The sequence below is a fragment of the Cajanus cajan genome, chromosome 8 (genome assembly GCF_000230855.2).
Source record: "Cajanus cajan strain Asha chromosome 8, NIPB_CcT2T_4, whole genome shotgun sequence".
Lineage (NCBI taxonomy): Eukaryota > Viridiplantae > Streptophyta > Magnoliopsida > Fabales > Fabaceae > Cajanus > Cajanus cajan.
The window spans coordinates 33,489,370-33,496,869 of record NC_138524.1 but is presented as its reverse complement, the minus strand read 5'-3'; the positions used below and the strand labels follow the sequence as shown (position 1 = coordinate 33,496,869).

Sequence of the window (7,500 nt, the reverse complement as noted above, 5' to 3'; positions counted from 1 at the left end):
AGAATGTCTTTTAGTTTGTGCTGTTCTTTGTCTGATTATGTGGTTGACTTTCTTCTGATCTTTGACCAACCTTCGTCTGATTTTCTTTTGATGTTGTCATTGATACACACCTTCGTCTTGATATTAGACTCATAGTCATCTAGTGCACACCTTATACTTTGTCTATTCTATTATCTCGAGTTGTGCCTTGCCTTGATTGTTCATTCGTTAGAGTTGACCATCTGGTTTTATCTGATGTTTAACCCATGTTTGCCTTGTTCCAGCTTTAGCTATTTTGGCTTTTCATCTTATACTTCAAGGTTTTGTCTTGTGGTAGGCCTCATCTAGTGTTTGTTAACCGTTCTTCTATTTTTTATCAGACCTAATCTTGATGCTTGATCAACCATTGTCTGATTTATTCAGTTTGTCCAGGCTTCATAGATCTTGTATTTAATGTATTTGATCTTGCATTAAATGTTTGCTTCGTGATTCTAGGTAATATGATGTCTTTTATATCGTTTGTTTACTTCTATGTCTGACTTTGGTCATAACCTAGGCATATATGTACTTTCCTGGCATTGTAGCTGTAGAGGCATTATCTTTTACTGACTTATAGGTGTACATGCTCCGACACATGTAGCCTTAACTTGTGTAAAAGCGCTAGTCCATTTTTATCTTTTTCTATTTTGATGATTTCATGTGTTCTTCTGAAGGTGTGGGTGATAGGTAGTTCTTCTTATTTTGACATAGTATACTTTAGACGCAATTCAACATTTCTTGTTTTTGTTTGGATATTTGAGTCTCCGTCTGAGAGATAGACTTTGAATTTTCTCTATGTCTGGTCAGCTGTGCGGCCTTTAATTCTGTCTAGGATGCTATTGTTCATCGTCTATAGTCTTGTATCATCTGAGGCTTCATTATCTTCTTTCTTATACTGGACTTGATTTTGTTTGATCTCCTCATCTATCATCTTGTTAGCTTTTACCCTTTATCTTGGTTGTTCGTGCTCTGTCTTTGTGGGTATGATGTATTTCCTTCTTTTGGTCACCCTTTATTCTTCAGCTTTCCGAAACTTATGTCTTTATCTAAAACACTAACACATTTGTTAGAGATAACAATATGCATTATATTTGTCTCATTCTAAACCTTACTGGGAATTGCTTCTTCTAACTTAAAAGAACAGTCACGTTCTTTCCATTTGTTGAGGTCCCTACAAAAAGGTGCATAGTATTTGGTAGTTCTAATTGTTCTCACCGGTCTCAAGCCCTTAAGATACCCCCATTATAGGGATCCAGTATCTCTTTCACCGTCAACTGGCAGATAGCAAGGTCCATCTAATACACTAGGCTAGAGTAATCAGTTAACATCTCAAACGAGGATTTTCGACAACGACCTGTGGGTAGCTAGACTCGTCTATGACTGGCCGCACGTCACCCACTCCCTATGGTTATCCCACTCTTGCCCTTGGGTATAAAGGGAATTGTTGTGTGCAATGGTTTGTGTGTAGTTTATATTTCAAACAATTGTGGAATTTAAACAAACAACAGTTATTAAAGCCAAACTAATAGTAGTTATTTACAAATATTTAAAAACAACGTAGGGTAAAAACGTTAATCAAGGCTTAGTTTTATTAATGAATACATCACTAAATGGACCTGACCTTGACATAAATCCCTAGTGGAGTCTCCATTTTTTGGAATCTGATTGAAGACGGTCAGACATCCAATTTAAAAATCTCACTAACGTTGGAATACCCGATGACTGGACTAAACCTCCATCGGTGGTTTTGAAGAGTTTATGGAGTCGCCACTGATATTTTGCTCAAAACATAAAAAAAAATCATTTTGAAACAGAGTTGGACATGAGGGTTGATTACACGTGGGGAAGGTGTTAGCCACCCCATAGCCCCTAGTATTAGTACCTTATGACGTATTCATTAGTAAAATTAAGCGAAGATTACCAGCTTTACCCTTCTTTTCACAGTTATATAATTATGTTATCTATATGATTTCTATTCTAAACATGCATTATTTAAAACAATAAATAAGAGAAATAATAGAGAAAAGAATCTTCGAAGAAAGCTTTTATATACATAAAATTTGAAGGTGCTTTGTGGAAGCCTCTTCAATCAATAGGACCTCCTTGACGCCCAAAAATTTAAACTAGAAACTTCAAAATCTTCGCCAAAGGGCTTAGAGATCTCTTAATCAGACACTGCACTGAGTTTATCTCACTCAAAGTAGTCTGAAGAGAGTAAGGGGGAGAAAGTGAAAGCTACGCAACTTGAGGTGTGTTCATTCCCTTGGCCAAATGGTTTCTTATATAGTCATCTAAGAGGCAAAAACATAAAAAAGTTGTCCAATGTTGAACTTAATCCTTTGGATTTCTTAAAAGTGGGACTAAATCTACAAAAAAGACAACCTTTTTTTAGTTGCAATGTTGGGCCTTTATAGAACTAGTTAATCGTTGGATCGCGCTGGTTATTTGGTGGTACCTTATCAATAGATATATCTTTAACTTCAATGGTCGGATCGTTGAAATTAGGTCTGTACCAAGAGATACTATCAAAACAAAAATGGTTTTCAGTATAAAGCTCCTCTTTTTTAGCTGTAGAACGGGGCTACTAAAGACTTTGTTAACCATTGGATCATGCTGAAATTTTAATGATATCTTCTAAATACATTGATCTTTAATTTCAATAATCAGATCGTTAAACTTAGGTCTGTAGCAAGAGATACAATTAGAACAAAATCGCTGTCCAATGAAGCTTCTCTCTTTATTTTCGGAAGGGGGGAACGACTGTTCCAAAGGGAGAACGATCATTCTCACCCAGTGTTTTTACGCATAATTTCATTTTAGGAATGACCATATTGGAATGGCCATACTCATTTTGCCATGAGTATGTCCATTTCCAATTGAGTATGCTCGTTCCAAGTGTCCAAAATCTTGATTTCTAGGTTGTTTTGACTCCTTGGAAAGTCTTTTACAGGTCCATTGAGGGTCACTTCCTTTGATTCCAAAGCTTCCTATCTCCGGTTTGCCTTGCTCGAATAGAAATTGGTTTCTACAAGTTCCACTATCTTAAAAATGATACAAGTATTGTTTCAACAAGCCACTTTTGGCTTAAACCTAATTGTTCTTTAAATTTCCTCTTCAAGAAATCTACCCAAGTATTCTTTTTCAGAAAAAGCCTCTCCAGGCTTCAACACAGAGTATTTTTTTACAATTAACCCTCTCTAGGCTCAAATAACAATTATTCTTTTATAGAAAAGTCTCTCCAATCTCAAACCTAATAACTTACAATTACTAAGGTTTACAAGGTTGTTTCATTTTCCTATCAAGATTCGATACAACAAATTAAGTACAAAAAGCTTTATGAAGAGATTATGTTTAATGAAATTCTTGCAAAAAGGTTCTTCTGTATTTCTTCTTCTTATTCTTGTGTATATTCTTTTTTTATCGAGGAACTTCTTTTATAGTAGCCTAGATGAAGATAATTGTTTCAAAAACCTTGAGGGTTCCTCACAAGCTTGCTTCATATGTCTTTGTTATAGGTTTCTTGAGGTGAGAAGTGTTCATTGATGCATTAAATGCATTTCACCAAATTGTCACTTCTTATCTAATAAAGGATGCTACTTATCAACTTTAGGATACCAGACGAACTATCTATAGTGTGTGTCGACAAGAAGCACGTCCTGTATCAACTTTTGATAACTTTCTCCATGATTTTAGGAATCTGTTTGTCCTTGGTTCTGGCGCAAAACATGGCTTCATTCTCTTTAACATATTTTTGAGATCCAAAGAGCTTTCTTAGTGTTATCTATTAAGGAATCACTTAGACATACAACAATTAATCTTGGTCATTATAAATGATAGGCATTAAAGACTTTATAGAGACAATCTGTATGCTTTATTTGATGACACATTATCTCTCTAACAAATTGTGTCTTATGTTTTGTCTAATGAGTATTTCACAAAAAACATTTTCTCTTGGAGAAAAATGTTCTATTTTTTATCATTAAAACTTTAGAGCTTGAGGGATCCAAGATTGTCTTTTGACTTAACATGTACCACTCTACGCACTATCACAAAAAAGGAACTAAAGTATAATACCATTTATAACATCCACGTATCAAATGTACTTTTTGAATGTTTGAATGAGTTTTAAGAGTGTGAAACATTCTGACAAGCATTGAACTTGTAAACACCTATAGGATACAGATGCTCGACACAATGCATTAGATGTTGGATGTAGATGCTAACTATCCTAATTACTATGTGTTACACTTGTCTCATTTTTGGATGCATACTTCCTGGAATGACTTAGTTAAATATTAGTTACTCAAGTTAATTAATTTGTTATCATTAAAACTAAGGTGTTGGATGTACATAAACAAATTTAGTCCAACAATCTCCCCCTTATTGACGATGACAAACTTATGACTTGATTCATTGAAATAAAGAAACATGTTTGTCATATGTATTCAAGATAAAGGAATATGTTGGTTATCATGTACGTATAAAAGCATCAAAGAATGTAGTACAACAAGAATATATATGTCAACAGAACATAATGAGCAACTCAAAGCATACAACTTTCTAAGCATATATATCAAAGCTTATTATTTCTATATGAAGATGCTCCCTGAGTCTATACATCATACAATCATACATTATGATCATAGTTTATTAGAGCATATGTTACCAAAAAGATCTTAGTAATGTGGTTAGTTATATCATAGCACAAAGCATCATATTATACAAGAGAAAAGGATAAGCATTAAAAGATTTAAAGTAATATCAAAATTATAGGAAAATAAAACATTGTACATATATTTGTGTGTGTGTATTAGATCAAATACATATTTATACAAATGAATAGAAATATTTCAACAATTTTTTTCTTTTCCTCCTTTTGTCATAACACTACAATAAATGAGCTAAACAGTGGAGGTTATTTTTACGTTTAGTGGAGGTTTTTACCCTCCGCAAAATAAATCGCAGAGGTTTCTAAAAACCTCCGCAGTTACATTCGCCGCAAACAATTAGCGGCGTTTTTTAGAAACCTCTGGTATTGTGAGTGTTTAGCGGATGTTTTTTTAGAGGCGATTTTAAACCTACACTAATAGTGGAGGTTTTTTAAAGGAGGTTTTAAAACTACACTAACTGCAGAGGTTTTTTAAAGGAGGTTTTAAAGCTATGCTAATTGCAGAGGTTTTTTAAAGGAGGTTTTAAAACTATGCTAACTGCAGAGGTTTTTTTACTGGAGGCTTTGAAGTGGAATAATAGTAACGATTATTTAGTGGAGGTTTTAAAGTAAATTAACTATTACAATCATTAATCAATATATTTTTGTGGAGTTTCTAATCCTCCCTATTTTCCTGTGTATATTTTATACTCATTTTAATTGCATAATCTACATGTATTACAATTTCCCATTTTCACTTTTGATATTTATAAGAAACTTAATGAAAAAAAAACACATAAAATGGATGAAGAAATTCCATTACTAATAACCAAAAACACAACATATAGTTCAAAGATTTATAATTCAAACTTCTATTATAAATCCAAGTACAACATAAAATCCATAACATTGTCAAATTAGCCTCATACTAAACTTTAATTCCAAAATACATTATATGCAAACTAAGGATTGCTAGCACCAGATGATCCTCTTGCATTCAAAGGTGTATTAGGAACACTTGAAGCACCGTTTGGCTGAAATAAGAAAAGAAAAAATACTCAGTCAAAAAAAAAATATATCACAAATATTATATGATAATGACAATTCCAAACACCTATGACTATATTAGCTAAGGACCAAAACAGACCAACCAGTCAATATATAACTAGCAACATAACCCATAGTTAAAACTAAAACTACATACCAACGACTCCATGAAGCCAAAACCATAATAGCAACACCAAACCAGAGATGTGTAGTAGCCAACTAGTTCCCAACCCAATAACCAAGGACTGAGAGTAGTCCATTCAGAGTCTAAACAACCAAAACTAGAATTGAACCAACAAAACATCCAACCAATCCAAAAATTGCAATAGAAATCATATTGCAAACCATGCAGCCAAATATTATAAACCAACAAAGAAACCAACCAAACCAGAAATTGCAGTAGCAATCATGCAACAAACCATGCATCCAAAGACCATGAATCAACAAAACAACCATTCTAACCAGAAACTATAGCAAAATCATGATATAAACCTTGCAACTAAAGAGTATGAACCAACAAAAAAGCCACCAATACCAAAAATTGCAGTAGAATCATGCTACAAACCATGTAGATAAAGATACCACACATTAGATAATAATGTATCGACATTAATTACTTACATGTGTTTCAGGAGTGAAATAACTAGCTAATTCTTCAGGGATCCTTCCTTCCTTCATTATCATGCAGGCCTTAAAAGCTGATTCTAAATTGTTGTATTTCTCTTGCCATTGGTTTAAAGATGGAAAGGCAACACCAGATGAAGAGGAGCTCAAGCTAGAAACGCGAAGTCTTGTATTCCTAAATGTATTAGAAGGAACAGCACCCAATCCCATGCATCGTACTCTCCCGGAGTGCTCTGGCCCTAACACTCTACCAACAACATCTAGAGGAGAAACTTCCGATTCATCAACTATGCTTTGAGTGAAACCTACTTCGATTTGTTCCTACAAACATGTAATAAAATCAAATATAAATTTTTTTTAAGATTAAACACAATCCTTGAAATGTGTAAATGATGATATCAAGTGAGATCATAGATGCACTTGTGTGCATGTTAGATTATAAATTATTATATTATTTAAATAAATAAAAAGTGTAAAAATATACAATGGTTTTGGTAAGCAAATATCCTTCTTAACATGATACATACCAAAATGTTTTTAAAAATAGGGTAAAATAATGAGTTTTAATACGCAAAATGTTATTATTTTTTAGAATTTAAAATTAAAATTCTTAATTTTTTATGTTTGATTTATCACATATATAATATATTTTATAAGAAATATAGTTTCTTAACACAGATAGTGCGTGAAAAATATTTCATTCAACAAATCTTATCAGAATCACTACTTTTTACTATACTACATTATAAATTTATAAGGCTATAAATCAATGATTTCTTTCAGAATTGTGATTTGTTCATTACTAGAGGGGGTTCTCTCTGTATATCTATTTAAGGTCCTATTGGTGAGTTATAATTAATGGATCAATGTATTGACTTATTTTATTTGGACCCAAAATTCTCTAAAGAGCTAGATATCTCAAACAATTAAGTTCTGGGACAAAATATGCTAAGAACCTCTTTAATTTCCTCTCACCAAATTCAGATTTTGGCATTGTCCGAAGCATCACGATGGCAGCACTGGTAATTAACAGATGGCAGCACTGGTAATTAACAGATGGCAGCTCCATCACACGTGCACACGTGGGATTTGGGCACGTTATAGTGACTAGAACATTTGCATTATTTTTAACAAAAGCACATTGTTGACGAGCATATATCTCA

At 33.2% G+C, this 7,500-nt stretch overlaps 1 long non-coding RNA gene across 1 annotated transcript; it reads right to left on the bottom strand.

Moving 5' to 3' along the window:
* Positions 1–5,468: 5,468 nt before the first annotated feature.
* LOC145950810 (uncharacterized) lies at positions 5,469–6,630 on the bottom strand. The gene is made up of 2 exons (XR_014428666.1): positions 6,335–6,630; positions 5,469–5,700 (listed from the first exon to the last, which is right to left on the bottom strand). It is a non-coding gene; the product is annotated as an uncharacterized LOC145950810 (long non-coding RNA).
* Positions 6,631–7,500: the final 870 nt, after the last annotated feature.